We start from the raw sequence: 15,033 nt of genomic DNA on the forward strand, positions 1-15,033 counted from the left end.
TGCTGAGCACCTCATCTGTATGGTCCAGAGGAGGGACATGAAGGTGGTCAGAGGACTGGAGCACTCTCCTAGGAGGAAAGGCTTGAGAGAGCTGGGGTAGTTCAGCCTGGAGAAGAGAAGGCTCTGGGGAGACCTTAAAGCCCTTTCCAGTGCCAGAAGAGGCGACAAGAGAGCTGGAGAAGGACTTTGGACAAGGGCATGGAGTGACAATGGGGAATGGCTTTAAACTGAAAGAGGGGAGATTTAGAAGAGATACTAGGAAAAAATTCTTTACAATGAGGGTGGTGAGACCCTGGCACAGGTTGCCCAGAGAAGCTGTGGCTGCCCCTGGATCCCTGGAATGGTCCGAGGCCAGGTTGGACGGGGCTTTGAGCAACTTGGGATAGTGGGAGGAGATAGCAGAGGAGTTGTAATGAGATGATCTGTAAGGTCCCTTCCAACCCAAACCATTTTGTGCTTCTGTAATTCAGACCTGCATAAGTCTGTGCCCCTGGGTATCTTTCCACCCTAAATTTTTTCTGCCTGACCCGTGTGAGTACCAGAGCAGGTATCCATCATTCACTTCAGTGAACTCCTTGCAAAGTCAGCAAACAGCTCAGCATGAGCCCTTTCAAGCCTCAGAGCTACGTCAGGGTAACCAAATGAGTCACAAGCAGCCATGTAATTACTTTTCCAGGCTTCCTTACTTAAGAATGTGGATCTGTGTACAAAAGCACAAATCCAGAGAGAATTTGCCATCATACCTTGTGAGTGTGGACATGTTTGCACTCAAAGCAGTTGGATAGGGGCAGGAGATAACTTAAAGAATAGTACAAACAAGTCATTTACTGCACCGTCTCGTAAGTATAGCCTGTCTACAGTCTAATAAAAATCACATATTTAATTAGTGGCTTCATTCAGCATTGTGTGAACAGTGATTCAATATGCCAAGCCAGAGGAAATGGGTAAAAAATAGACCTCCTTGCATGAGGTATCTGAGAAAAAGAAAAAAAAAAAGCTATTTTATTCTAAGAGTAAAAATCATCTGCTTAACAAAGATACGTGAGAAAACATGGTGGGGATTTTGAAACACCAGTGTAGCAACCTCTTATATAGAATAATTGGAAATTGAGTCTATCTTTGCACCAAAGGGAAAGGAGTCTGATTTCATAGCCAGATTCAGGGACTGGGACACCAAATATCTGGTTTCTTATCCTTTCTCTGTAGCTGGAGCACAGTGAAAACACTTTTTGTATTTCTGTTTGTCTGCATTATTTTGTTGCTCCTACTGCCGAAAGGGCCGAGCACTTCACACGCGTAGCATTTTTCACCTCACCACACCTCTCCCACATCACACTGTGCAGATGAAAGTGCACATCCCTTCCTCTGCACTGAAGTCCCAATGGCCTAAACGCTGCTTGGAGCTCCAAGGTGAAAACCCCTTGTTCTGCAGGGGCAAGGCTCAGGAGGATCTCAAGCTCAGAGATGCTAATGTCTTTTGAAATTAACATTTTCAAGTACTTAAAGGTCTGACTGTAACACTTCCCAACACACCCATCTTGGGAGAACCAGATATCCCAGAACCTTGCTCATTCCTCAAGCTGATCATATGGCAAAATTAGGAGCTACCAGGTGCAGTTTGGGCTGCAGATGTGCTTGGAAGATGCTTGCAAAATCAGACTTTTCCCTCTCCAATATTTAACAGTTCCCCACTCTCCTCCTGAAGGTCTACAGCTGAGAAAGCCTCTTTATTTATGGAAGCATAAATTTAGTTCTGCTTCCAACAATAGGAGTTGAATCTCCCTTGGTGAAGGGGTCAGAACAAAATGATCTTTAAGGTCCCTTCTAACCCAAACCATTAATGATTCTATGAGAACCAATTTCCTGGGCTCCGTGGCCACAGAATCATAGGGCATGCTGAAGGGGTGATGTGTGCTTCATTCCCTGATGTTGATGCAATGTTGGTCTTTGAAATAATTAAATTATAATTGGGTTGGGCTGGGAGGAAAGGAGAAGTGTGATTCTACAGCTTCATGATTAGGGTGCTCCTCTAGGAGGAAGGGTAGCTGACTTCCAGTCCACTTAATATCTTACTGCTTAATAAATAAAAGCTTTGCTTTTGTCCAGTTTTGCTGTCAGTTTGGTGTCCAGCATGGGAGAGCAGAAGTGTTGCAAGCCCAAATGGATGCCTACCACTCCTGTCTCTGGAGGGTCCATGGAAGCATGTGCCCATCAGGAGCTCATGGACAGTCCTAGGGAAGTCCAACTCAAATTTCACATGGTTTTTTTTGGTTTTTTTTTCTGAATCAGAGTTGATTTTTCTTAAACTGCAGAAATCACAACAGAAAAGTAATTTTATATGGGTGTCATGCTGCTGCCTAACACTGCTCAGAGCAGTCTCAGCACACAGGCTGTATTCCAGTGTCCCACTTTGAGCATTATTCAAATTCATGGTCAGGATAGAGCATCCCTGTGCCCTGCAAGCTGCAACTGCTCCCACAGCCAGAGGATTGCACACGTGCTCTGGTGCTGCTTCACCGCCACCAGCCAGCATCCCAGAGCATCTCCTGCTCCCTCTTAACCACATTAGCGGGAGGTAATGACGTTGTTTGGATCGAAAGGAAGCAGCAAATTGGATTGTGACCCCCTGGCAGGATGGGTGTGATGGGTGTGCTGTCAGCCAGCACACGCACACGGCCCCACGCACATGCCCACGGAGTGACCTGTCCTGGCACACACACCAGGGCTGGGCTCTGCAAACACACTCCCTATTAATTAGGCAGAGATCAGAAACGAGCCTCTTAGTCTACTACGGGAGGTAATGCCACTGGGGGCTAAAAATAAATCTATCAGCTGGAAACTGGATGTATAAGACTGGTTTTAAGGAGGGTGAGGTAATTTTTAGGTTACATCATGCAGCCATGTTGCATCCTGTTTGATATACTATGAGAGCATATAGCAATTTCAGCTCTGCTCTAGGACCATATTTGTGTGTGCAATCTCAGGAAAGAGGATAGAAATCTTTCTGTGTCCAGAAAGCTGCTTTATGAACTTCTCCATCCTGCAGCGAAGGAAGCATTATTATCCCCAGAAAATCCATCTCCCCAACATCCCTGCTTATATGTGGAGTTGGAGGTCAGAATTGTGCTTGCTGGAGGGAAATCCCAGTCAGCACACATCTAATTATTCTCCTGTCTTCCAGATCCCACACAGCAGTTCCTGATAAAAGAATAGACAGGAAAAGTGGAATCAGTTGCAGTCTGGCTTATGATTTTACATTATTAAGCCATTGGGGACTGCCAGACAAGCTGAGAGCTTAGTGAACTGAACTCTCTAAGACCTGCTAAGTACTCAGGAGGCACTATGCAAACCCACAAAACAGGAGCATTAATCATCAGGCAGACTTGTCAGGATACTCAATACATGAGTGACAGATGAGAATGGAGTGGAAAAGAGAAGAGGCAAGGGCAAAAAGTAAGAATTAGGAGCTTTCCACAAACCCCTCCTCAAAATGTCACAGTTCTTCAGAACTTTTCTCCTTTTTTCTTTTTGAGCAAACCTTTGTTTTTCATTTCATCCATGCTTTAGCACTGATTTCACTGGAATTACTCCAGATTTACTGCGATCTAGCTGCACAGCATTGGCTCTTTATAATAATGTGCCTCATTAGTAGCTACTTACAGTGTAACTGAATTATGGCACATCTAGTTCTGGGCAGTTGCTGGAAAATGGGGCACTGACGTGACACCTAATAAAGTACTTGTTAGTGCCTTCTGGGAGTTACAGTGTTGTATTATTTACGAAGTGCCATTGTGTTTTAAAGACAGAAGACCAGATGTTAAAATCTGTTTTATTTACACACTGTCACCAAGGATTAAATCTATTGTCTTGGCTGAGAATATCCCAATCTATGCAATGCATATGTTGGCATGGAGCATCCCTGGAGGCACAAGCACGCCAGGGTACTCCAACACCATCTTTGGAGACAGAGCGGTTCAAAGGGGATGTGGCCTGGTGTGAGCACTGAGCCAGATGTTGAAAATTTGTGCAAAAATAAGTAGGGGATTACGTTCTTCCCAGATCTGACTTCCCACAAAGCTTTTTTGGTGATAACTGGTGCAGCACTCCTGCTAGCTGAAGAGTGCTCTTGGACAGCAGGACACCTCCTAAACAATAGTTTCCCTTTGGGACTTTCGGGAACAAACGGATTCCTATCAGGTTTGGTTTTTTCCCTAAGAAGCAAACCTTTGTACACAAGCTCTGCATTAAAAGAGGCCTCTGCTGTGAGAAAATAAATGCAGTGTACACTTCCATCTCCACAGCAGCCACAGCCACACTTGCTGCTCCCGATGCTTGGTGCCTGAGGGCAGCACGCTGCCTGGAGTCCCGGAGCACGTAGTCAGAGGTGTCTCCTGCCACGTAGGAAGTGTAGCCTGGTCCTGCCCCGAGGCTCTGCCACCAGGCTGCTGCAGCTCCCACCCAGCTGTCACATCACAGTGCTCACTGAGTGCTGCTGTGCAGCGCTCCAGAGCCCTCCCTGCCCAGTGTCCCATGAAGGAGAGCCACGCCGAGCTCACTGGCAGCAGAGCAGGAGCCTCTCTTGGGGGGAAAAGAAAAATTTAAAAAAAAATTTAAAAAGTGGATTTGGGAGCTCTGAGGACATTCTCCTCCTTGAACTAAAGGGGATCCAGCTTTTATGAAACCCACGCGTTGGTGAAGCAGCTCTCTTGCCAGGCTGGTGCCCAAAGTGGGGCTCTTGTGAGCTCCCACACATCCTCAGCCATGGGGCCCATCGCTCCCCTGGGCTTATCTCCAGCTCTGAATATCAGATTTGGTGAAGTCACTCCAGTGGAGAGATTTTCCTTTCTTTTGTCACCAACACATAGAAGCAAGACATATCTTGCCCTCGAAAATGCAGTGTTTTTCAAAGTACTTTCCCGAGGTGATTTGAGCATTCCTGGTGCCTTCCCAACAGGTGTGACCAGCAGTGTCCGACTGTGCGAGCTGCTGTAAGCAGCCATGGCAGCCCCAGGAACACAGAGGTTGTGCTACAAATCTTGGAATTACCCTGTCTGAAGCTTTGCTGAATTTTTGAAGAACACCTGAAGTGGAAGCTTGACTGGAAATGTTGACCTAATTAAAATAAGCACTTCCCTAGGAAGTGGGCTTGTTCTTGAGCTTTTCAGAGTAGTCTGGGACTTATTCTTTGCTTGAGTCCTGTCTGTACAGTGCTCCACAATCTGCTCTTCCCACTGGCCTCCATCTTCCCACTGCCCCAGTGTTTTCCCCATGAACGGGAAAACAATTTGTCCCATGAAAGTACCACTGACCCCCTCACCACCCTGCAGCAAAGCCCCCAAGGCCCTCCAAGTCATCATCACTCTCTGAATTCATGCTGAGGACTCCAGGGATTTTAAAAGATAGAAGTTTTGCTAAAATTATTCCACAGGCAAAAGGTTTTAGTTCATTTTCTAGAAAGAACGACTTTAAATTGTGAAATGGTTAAAACCCAAGGTTGCTTTTGCTTCCACAACACTGAAGGAAGGCAAACTAGAAATCCTGAGATGGATTTACTGAAAAAGTTAATTCCTCTACAGGAGGCCACTGGGCTAAGATCTGCCTTTGAAGTATTTCCTACAGAAACCCAAAGGGGTGTGAAGGGGGCGAGGTTTTTGACAGGATTTCGTGGTGGAAACCTCCGAAGCTATGAAGGTAATTAGGATGGTGAAGGCTGGGGAGGGTGTGAGGGTGATAGGAAAGATGTGTGCTAATGTCTTCACAAACAGTTCCATGGGTGAAGGGATGGGCGTTGGCATCTTTGAAATGGGGCTTAATGTCTCTACCAACTTCAAGCAGCAGGTTTGTTGCAGAACCCAGACAGCTTTACTCCTGAAACAAACGGGGCCTCACAAGCCTGGACTTCTGAACTTTGAGGGAAAAGGAGAGGTCTAAGGGAGATATGTGGTAGGCTGTTTGGGAAGGCTGCGCCTTCCTGGTACCTCAGCAAGGGAGAAAGGAAGAGGGCAGTATGCAGCCAGGAGTTTAGGATTAAAGGAGGCTGCATCCTCCAAAACCTTGAGAGAGAAAACCCCGCAGGGGTATGCCCCAGTGGAGTGTCTCCCTTTATCTGAATAAAGTTGCAGGACTCCTCTGTCTCCTTTGTGGACACTGGCTTTTCATAGCCGAATTTTCCAAACAAGGGCAATGTTCCTCTTGAACAAAAAGACTGGAGCTCCAGGCAGCCATCCCCCAGCACTGGGGCAGCAGTGGGCTTGTGCAGGGACATGGAGTGGCACAGGACCTCTGATGAGCTTTGGATAGGACCAAAATCAGCTTGTGTTGCAAAATGTCCCAAGAGAAATGCTCTGTAAAAATGATTGCTTTCCTATAACTCTTTAAATCTTTAACAAAACAAATCCCATATGGGGTGAACCTAAGAACGCATTGTTCTCCCACTGTGGAGAGCCCTGGGTGTTTAAGAGGTTTGGGACCTGGTCCAAGCTATGCTCCATGAAGATGGGATGGTCATTCTCTATTCAGGAGAGATGGAAGTGGTAAATAAGCTTTTTACAATGAAAAGAACTGAGTTGCAAGACTGATCAGAGGAACATGTGAGGCTCATCAGAATTATACCATGCAAGAAGAGCCTGGCTTTAGGACTGAATCCAGAGCAGAAACCTGTGCACTAACGCTGGAAGAGTGCTGTGTGTTTAAGAAAAATCAGGGGGAAAAAAATATTTTATGTATTGTTATTTGTATAATATTTATTTTATATAATTACATATTAACTATAATTTATAACATCATTCTATTTAGAGTGAATGATTAATTATAATTGTATATTGATATATAATATGTAATTGTATTATATATATTAAAATATTAATTACACTATTTATTTATTATTAGAAATATTTAGAAAAAATTAAGAAAAATAATAGAGAAAGTTTGAGGCACTGACTGGAGGAGAGAGCCTGGAAGAGGAGACGTGATCTTATTTGGTTCCCGAAGCACTGAGGAACCAAATTAGGATTATAGACAGTTCCCATCCCTTCTGGAAGCAGCCTGTGGACCCCACAGCATTCAGTAGCTGCTTGACTGAAACTGGGGGACACTAATTCCCACCCTTCAATGAGAGCAGTGCCGTGACTCTGGTGGGTAGCAAAGGCTTTCTCAGAGATAATTTTGCATTTCTCAGTGGTTAAACAGTGTGGCTGTGTCACACATCCCTTTACACGTCACCTGCTGCAGTGTTGTCCTCCCAAATCCTGCTCAGCTCAGAGCTGGGTGTTCAATGAGCTGTTTGAGTGCACCACGGGCAGGGAGTGCATTTCTCCTCCGCAGAAAGCTCATAAGGACCTTGTAAACTCTATGGGATAAACTAAACCTTGACTCAGCTCCAGTGGCCCAACGAAGCTAAAGCAAGGATGAATTTAATCACAGGATGGTTAGTACTGAGTGGCAGAAGAGTGTCCCTGCGCTGTATTTACCATAATGTGAAAAGCAGCTGGTGCTGCAGAGGGGGAGCTGCCTCTTGCAGGTAACACTAAAGAGATGCTTAGGAAAGATTTATGTACTCCCTGTTCAAATGGATCCAGACTACAGTGGTCTCTGTAGGCACACACAAAGTGTTTCTGTAGGAACAGCACTTCAGAGCAGTGATATTTTTCCCCTGAGGGTACCAGCAGGAAAGTGTGTTTATTGGTTTCCTAAAGCAGCCCTGTTTGTAAACACAAACTGAGTTTTTGTTTGGGAAAAGTTTTCCTTCAATTTTCCAATACCTTTAGCCTTAGAGAGTGTTTTGTCACAGGGAGCATCCGGATGAGGCAGATCTGAGCTGTGACCCTGGGAAAGCTCTGCTCTGGAGGGGATGAGCAGGAGCAGGGGGGCACAGGAAACACAGGGGGTATTGATTTCAGACTTGCAGGCTCCTGCCAAAGGGTCGGCTCCGAGGCTGTGAGTGCCCTGCCATGCCATTAGCCGGTGTCATTTCCCAGAAGCGAGGCTGTGCCGTGGTCTCCCCTTGCTAATCCGTGAGGCACACTGCCACGCTGTAGGTTTGTTTTGAGGTGGCGGGCAGGGGGGAGGCAGGGAGGAGATCAAATTATCCTCCTAGGCATGTACACAGGCACATTTCCCCCCTCCTGCCTCTCTGGGATCAGCTGCCTGCATACAGCTAACATTAAGGGAAACTTATAAAATGCAACCAGCAGGATAACGTCGTGGGCACTTTTTCCCTTTCCAGAACCATGAGTGCCCCAGGGACAGGACCAAAGAGCTGAACCTGTGAGCAGCTGCCTCCTGTGAAGCCTATAACATTTGTGACTCAGCTTCTGACTGCTCAGTGCAGGGCAATTCCCCCAGCTGGGGAGAAAACCCACTGGGGCTCCCTGATGCAGGTGTCCCACGGGAGAAGCTGTGCCCAAGTCTCAAGGGGCTCCATGGGGACTTGTGGCAGTTTTTCAGAAGAGGTGAGCACTACAGCCACCCCACAACATTCCCCAAACACATCCAAGCTGTCCTTTATCTCACCACCATCACCCCAAAGAGAACCCCACCGCCCTCACCCCAAGGAGAAGCACGGGGAGAACACCAGGGATGAACTTGAGTCGCTCGTGCTCCTAATGACTATGTGTGTGCAAACACTGCCCTCTGCCTCCTGCAGAAAGGCTTTGTTGTCGGGTCGGGGATCTGATGGGTTTTTAATTTTCAGCTCCTGTGATTACAGAGATTCCTCCAGCCTGGCTGCATGCCAGCACACAAAATGTTGAGAGCTAAACGCCGGCGTGCCCAGCTTGGCACTGGTAGTGCCAGCCCAAATATTCAGAGCCATGTGGTGAGTGGGCTGTAAAGTTCTTCAGCCCTACAATAAGGAAAACCGGGAGATTTTCTGAGATGTCTTATGGAAGGGAGAAATTTGGGCTTGTTTTGTCTTTTAGACTCATATTTTCCAGCATTTTTCTCCTAGGAGAAAGGTTAGGAACATTTTTGTTAGTTTTAACTACTCAAGGGAAGGGGGAAATAAAATGCCATCGGACCTAATACCCAACCAGAGACACCTGGCCAGGGCTGACTCCCAGACCGTTCCTGGAGGACCAGCAGTGTAGATAAGCACAGCAAAGCCAAAGTTGAGCAAGGAGATGTGGGAGCAGAGCAATGAAATGATGTTTCCCAAAGTGACAGCTGGCCCAGGGCATGGCCAGAAGTCAAATCTGTGCCTCTGCCTAACCAGGACAGCAGGACAAAGTCCCCAAGCCTGCTTGGCTTGCAGGCTGTTCCCAGCTGGCCCCAGGAGGGTACATGAGCTGTGTCCCATTGTTGATGCCCCTGGACCTCTTGTGGGGTGCCCGTCACCCAGAAGTCATCTCTTCCCTTCAGCCCATGAAGGGCAGCACAAACAGCACCTCCCAGGGACTTCCAAGAGAAGGGAGGTGCCTGGCTCCTATCACACTATGGAAAACCCCCTTGGCCTTTTATCTGGACCATGTATGGCCCCTGATAGCTGCAGTGTCCGGCTGGAGAAGCACAGAGGACAGGGAGGCAGCCAACCCAATCCTGTGAAGAGAAGAAAATGCACAGAGGTTGCACACAAACTGCTCACGGATGAGCCCGTAGGAGGGACCTGGATCTCCCAGGCATGGCCTGTCCTTCCCCAGACTTTGGTTTCTCCACAGAGCTGGCAGCTCTGCTCCCATTTCGTGTTGTTTTGTCTCGGAGGATATCACAGGGAACACACCTCTAAAGAATGCATCCTTTTTTTTTTTTCCCTTTCTGGTCAATAAAACTGCATTTTGACTTTAGGGTGAAGATTTGGATCAATTCTCATTTTCTACAAAATGATTCTCACTTATACACCAAGGAATAGAATTGAAAATGTAATCTATCTTGTTGAGAGGTAGAGTCAGGGTCATGAATATTAACCCCCAAGCGCCATTTAGTGTGTCTTTTCACATGCCAGCAAACAGCAAAGAACATCTTTGGATTGCTAAACAGTAATTTACTAAAAAATACAATCAGTTTTGCCCAGGCCTCTGAAGGAATCCTGCCACCAAGTCACTTTTTCTCCACAATGTAAAAATAACTGAGAACAACCACTTTCAGCCACGATTTGCTAGCAAATACTGTTGCCAGATGAAAATCAGGATCCAGGTGACTTTGTCTCACAGAATTATATTCTAGTATTGTCTATATAAATTGAAGCAGAACTGGACTCTTTTAATTAAACAATTTCACTTTCAGAATCCATAGGATAAAAAATTGAAAAATATGGAATAAAATGTTGTGAGTGTTCTCATTTAAGGCCAGGAAAACGTGACACTTTAAAATGACTCAGACTGATGAAGAGAAAATGAGGTGTAGCCGGGCCAACAGAGAAAGCTTTGATGAGACACTACTCAGATATTGCCTTTAGATTTATAATTTGGACTTTATGCTGCAAGCAGGGGTACTGGAGGCAGACATTTAATCCATCAGGTCACTTGGACAGTTGTTAGTGCTGCTCACCAGAGATGAGGCTCGTAAAGGAGGCCTGGGCTGAATAAATGGGAAATGTGATCCACCAGGGTGTGCAAGAAGTGCTGGAATTTGGGGGTGAGGAAGGAGAGTGTTGAAATCTACTGAAAGGGTGGTCAGGCACTGGAACAGGCTGCCAGGGAAATGGTGGAATGATCATCCCTGGAAATGTTCAGAAAATGTGCAGGTGAGGTGCTTGGGGACCTGGCTTAGTGGTGGATCTGGCAGTGCTGGTTTAATGGCTGGACTTGATGATCTCAGAGGTCTTTTCCAAACTTAATTATTCTATGAAATAGGACAAGACCTAGGAATGGCTCCTCCTGGTACAAAGAATTTGTGTCAGCACCAAGTCACACCAATGGATCAGTTCTGCAAAAAGCATCTGGAATCTTATCTGGGAGTCAGGCTGATGGGCTCCCTTCTGTGAAATTCATTCAGCAATTGTCTGTCAGGGTTTTGACCAAGCACTTTATTCTCTTTAAACCAAGGAGTGGCTGCTTTCCATTGCTTTGTGCTTTCCATTTGGACTGATTACTTAAAACAAGGAAAAAATGTTACTCAGGAGGCTGCTGGTGATGGATGGCAGCAGTGATACTTCGTGAATTGGGCTTGGGCATGTCTCAATATGCTGTTTCCAGGATCTGCATGGTAACACAGGGACTGTGATGTACCACAGCAGTGATATGGGGGACAGGCAGGTAAATGATTTTCATTAAAACATCAAGGCTTCAATTCTTTGCAAAAAAAAATAAAAAAACCAAACAAAACCAAACAACTAACAAATGAAAACAAAAAACAAAACCCAACAAAAACAAACAGCAAACAAACAAACAAAAAACCCAACAACAACAAACCAAAGAAATAAACAAAAACTCAAAAAAAAACCCACAAAAAAACCCACCAGAAGGAAGGAAATTTCACAGTGGCACTGCAAACAAACTAGCCAAGCCAACAAAGAGAAGAACCTTTGGATTCCATTCAACTGATGCATAAAGAAGAAAATTTTGAAAACAACTCAACTGTCTTTTATCCTCAGCTCTGAGCTACATCGTAGCAGTCGGCTCTTAATTACTATTCTTTTATTTGGCACTTAAGTTCCTGTAGCACTTCAGAGAGTACAGGATATCTTTGTTCCAGGGTCTAAAAACGCCAAATAAAAAACCCTCACAAGAGTTTCCAGGCTGAAGGAAAGAAAACATTTAATAACAGGTGCAATGGATTACTGGGAAATGATGAAGTGGTATCTGTCAGCATCGTGGCCGTGATACTCATCCATCAGCCACTTAATTACTACCCAGGGCTCTCTTGCAGCAAAGGCAAGTTCAAAGGAGGGCAATGAGAGCACTTTACAGGTATTTCTAGGTGTCTCCAGGAAAACACAAAGTTGTTAATTCAAAAATTGTATTTGAGTGAGAAGGAGAAGGTGTGGGGAAGGTTAGAGCTGGGAATTAGAGGCAGAAAGAAATAGACAGGAGAGGTTTTGAAAACACAATCTGACTGCTCTGCCTGATGCAAAAGGAAGGCAAAGCAGGGGAAAGTTAAAAGCAGAGAGGTGTGCCAGCCAACACAAAGGGATGGGGAAATGGAGAGTAGGACTCTGCTTGCCAAAGGTCAGGGAAAATGCTGCTGCAAATTTGGATAATGTAAATTTGGAGTAAACTTTTTCCTTTTTGGTCTGTGGGAGCATAAGAGAGGTTGTGCTGGACAGCAAGAAGAACAAACCAGAAAGAACAAGAAACAACCTGTGTGGGGAAAGATCGGAGGGGTAGAAGAAGATTCTTACTAAGGGGTTGATAGGAACCCAGTTCATGCTGTCCGCAGAGGTTTGCCAGGGATGGAGTCAGCAGCTGAGTTTGGATACCCAAATGCCAGTGAGATAGCTCAGCCCCAAGAATCAGAGGAACATATTTGAACACCTTCCTGCCTCTTTCTGCCATCTCCACTCTCAGCAAGTGCATCTCTGTGGAACAAAAGTCGGCAGAGCTGCGAACGTGCCCAGGGCACAGGCGCCCGTGGGTGGGAGATGTGTGCACAAAGCCACCCACCGCCAGCCCCTGCTGTGACACCCATGGGTGACCAGGAGAGGTGCCACCCAGCACAAAGACATCCCCCTCCCCACGTCCCTGGTGGCCGTGTCCCAGAGCAGTTGGTGTCAGCTTTTCCGCTCTCGCAACAGCTGCTCAAGTGCTGCTGTAGTACTTCAAAAGGGTCTGTCAGAGTGGCGCTCCGGCAGCCACCGAGCAAGCCACTGCTATCTATCTTCAGGGAAAAGATAAGGCATCAAAGTGATTGATTCCCAGCTCTCCACGTCAAAGCAGAGTGTGGGGGCCGGTGACAGCCCACGCATCCCCCCCATCCCGCAGGAGTGTGGTTGCATGTGGGGAGGGCTGTCAGATTCCCAAAGGCTTTTTTTTTCTTTTTTTTTCAACTTTATCTCCTTCCTGTTGGCAGCCAAGCTTAATTCGTGCTTTTGAAATAATTTCCTTACCTTTAAATAACAATAAGGAACACCCACGGAAAAATGTCTTGGTGCCCTGACAAGCAGATTTTCAATGGGAAATTGTGACCACCCAGCAGCAAAAAATGATCATTATAGGCACATAATCCGTTCTATCAGTCCACCAATCACCACAGCATGAAATGGTCCCATTAACACCCCCAAGACTTAATCATTCACCTTCCTCCAATACCCTGTCAAATAAACAGCTCATGGAAATGCCTGTTATTTTTCTGGGTGCAAAAGCCTGCCTGCTAGCCAGTGGAAAAATGAAGGAAAGTTGCAAAAAATAACTTTTCCCTGATTTATTTTAAATTTTCTAGCAGGTAGTTGTTGATGGCCTACTTGAGAAGCAGCTGTCAGGCTGTTTTGCCCTCCCTCTCCGCTCTCCTTGTTGCCTAATACACATGGTATCATCCCTCCTCAGCAACACTGGGAGGAATACGTTTGTCACACTGAGAACCCAAAGAAAATAAGGACATCTCTTATCAGAGCTGAGTCACCCTGAGAAGGTGCTGGCTGATGGAAGATAGGAAGAGGCTTCTTTGAGGGACCTCTGAAAGCTCCTTATGGCCTGTTGTGAGGTATCCAGATAGGGGCTGCCACAGGGTGATCCAAGGCTGTGTTTAATACGTGGCTTTCAGAGATTTAACAGCAGAAAGGAAAATGCATTGTCCCTACTTCCCCCCCAGAGCGACTTCTGGGCTGCCACAAGGTCCCAGGTTGATGGTTCTCCTGATTGATGGATATGCTCACCAGGGAGAACCCAGCTGGCTGTGTTGATATGGCATTTTTAGGGACTCTTGCAGGCTGGTTCATTCAGCCTAGAGAAGGGGAGATTGAGGGGAGATCTCATCATGGTCTGCAGTCTCCTCAGGAGGGGAAGCAGAGGGACCGGCACTGATCTCTGTGACCAGTGACAGAACCCAAGGGGACAGCATGAAGCTGTGTCAGGGGAAGTTTTGGCTGGATGTTAGGGAAAGGTTCTTCACCCAGAGGGTGGTTGGATGCTGGAACAGGCTCCCCAGGACAGTGGTCACAGCACCAGCCCGACAGAGCTCAAGAAGTGTTTGGACAATGCTCTTGGGCAAATGGTGTGATTCTTGGGGTGTCCTGTCAGGGCCAGGAGCTGGACTCGATGATCCTTGTGGGTCCCTTCCAACTCAGCCTGTTCTGTGATTTTGCTGCTTGAGTGAAGGTCCCCAGCCAACATTTCTTTCACATCCTTCACACTGTGAAACCCCATTCCTGGAGCCCACCCACAGACACATAGGAAGCCACAAAATTAGGAAACAACTTGGGAAAATGCAAGTCTTTGTGCAAAGCAGAGTGTAGAAGTGAATGGAGTTGGCCTAGAAAGCCAGAGTTGCATAAACCCCACTTGTTTTGCATTGAAGAAGGACACTGTGCTGGGACAACATCAAGCTCCCCTAACACATGGTGTGGAGAAATAAGGATGTGCTGCCTACTCTCCTAAAATCACCTCCTGCTGCACAGCAGTGACTGAATAAATGTGAGAAATTGAGTCCTGAGGCTGCTGGACTGGCAGAGGAGGGAGAAAAAAAAAATAAAGAGAAAGAAGTGTTGCAATCAGTTAAGGGACAGAATTCTTTTCCAAGGAGGCAGTCAGTAGGGCAGGATACAACACAGGGATGCAAATAGCCTGGAGGAACACGCTGGTGGCTTTAGCACTTCTCCATTAGCGGGGAGGGATGGCTCAGCCGGACACGCGGGGTCACTTTCCGCTGGGGTTCCTCCCAATCAACAGCTCAACCAACAGGTGCAACCCGGTGTTTAAATCTGAACAGGGACAGTGGAGAGCTGCCAGAGCAGCGAGGAGAGGAACGGCGTCAGATGCCGGTGGAGATGAAAGTGGGGATAACAGCACACAGGCTCCAGGGAGGGACAGCGAGGAGAAGAGAGGTTCAGTCCTTCCCCAGCACCACGGCTGCTGGATATCCTGTGTAACATGAGTGGAGGATCGGGACACAACTACAAGAGGTCAAGTATCCACATCAGAAAGCTATGAAAATCACGGGAAGTGA

The sequence above is a fragment of the Corvus moneduloides genome, chromosome 1, assembly GCF_009650955.1.
Source record: "Corvus moneduloides isolate bCorMon1 chromosome 1, bCorMon1.pri, whole genome shotgun sequence".
Lineage (NCBI taxonomy): Eukaryota > Metazoa > Chordata > Aves > Passeriformes > Corvidae > Corvus > Corvus moneduloides.